The 1,379-nt window shown below is 40.0% G+C and overlaps 1 non-coding gene across 1 annotated transcript; it reads right to left on the bottom strand.

Moving 5' to 3' along the window:
• Positions 1 to 449: 449 nt before the first annotated feature.
• LOC141654147 (small nucleolar RNA R71) lies at positions 450 to 556 on the bottom strand. The gene has a single exon (XR_012547714.1). It is a non-coding gene; the product is annotated as a small nucleolar RNA R71 (small nucleolar RNA).
• Positions 557 to 1,379: the final 823 nt, after the last annotated feature.

Here is a 1,379-nt window from a genome sequence, read left to right as displayed (position 1 = left end):
TTATTGAGTTCATCAACCCTTTTGCAAGAGAAGGTGAGGAGAACCCAACACAAAATCCAACACAAAATCAACCCACAATGCCTAAATTTTCATCACATTCCGTACCAACCGAGGAGAACCTACCTAATGGTACTCCCACACCACAACATTTAACCGGAAATTTCATTGCCAAATCCGCATTTATCCAATTAGTCGAAAGAAGCCAATTTGGGGGGATGCCTAGTGAAGACCCTCACTCTCATATGGAGACTTTTTGCGACTATTGTGATGCAATTTCTCAAACCGGTGTAACTCAAGACCAAATTCGATGGGTCTTATTTCCTTTTTCTCTAATTGGCACCGCGAAACAATGGTTGAAAGGCCTTGATAAGGCTACTCTCGGAATTGATTCATGGAAGAAATTGGCTCTAGCTTTCTACAAAAATTTCTATCCACCGGAAAAGACTAACATGCTAAGAGCTCAAATTACGGGCTTTAAGCAAAGAGATGAAGAATCTTTGTATGAAGCATGGGAGCGATTCAAGGGAATTTTTCGCTCATGTCCTCATCATGGACTTAGCGAGTGGTTCTTGGTACAACAATTTTGGAACGGTCTTTATGAAGACTCAAGAAACATTCTCAACATGGGATCAAATGGAATGTTCACCGAAGTTCATGACAATCAAACTTGGAACAAGATTGAGGAAATGGAGGTCCATAACTCACAATATAGTAAACCTCACAAGGCTACTAGAGGAGGAAAGCATGAAGTGGACTCTATTACTCAATTGGGTGCTCAACTTAGTGCTCACATTGATACCATCAATTTGAAGTTCGAAAAAGCTATGGCTAGACTTGAAGAAGCCTCAAAATCACCAAAGCATCATGTTAATGCCATGACGGCATCTTCATCAATCCCAAGTGGGATATGTGAGAATTGTGGAACTTTAGGACATGACCAAAGTGAATGTAGGGGAACAAATGAACAAGTGAATGCTTTTCAAGCATACAAGAGTGGTACCCCTTATTCAAACTATTACAATGAAAACACCAAATTCCACCCAAATCTCTCATACAAAAGCCAAAATGTTCAAAACCCTCAACCAACATACACCCCACCTCCCATGAGAAACCAAAATCAAAGACCCTTTTACAACCAAAACCAAGGTTACCAAAATCAAACTCCATACAATCAACAAAATGACCAAGGTTTTGATGTTCAAAAAGCGGTCCTCCAAATGCAAAAGAATCAACAAGAGTTTTTCACTCAAATGCAAAAAGATAGTCAAGCAAAGGAAATCACCATCAACAACATCCTAGCTCACACCAAAATGTTGGAAACCCAATTGACTCAACTAGCATCCTCAAGCTCACAAAGACAAAAGGGGCAATTACCACCT

Source organism: Silene latifolia, chromosome 4 (genome assembly GCF_048544455.1).
Source record: "Silene latifolia isolate original U9 population chromosome 4, ASM4854445v1, whole genome shotgun sequence".
Classification (NCBI taxonomy): domain Eukaryota; kingdom Viridiplantae; phylum Streptophyta; class Magnoliopsida; order Caryophyllales; family Caryophyllaceae; genus Silene; species Silene latifolia.
This window is presented reverse-complemented; position numbering and strand designations above follow the sequence as displayed.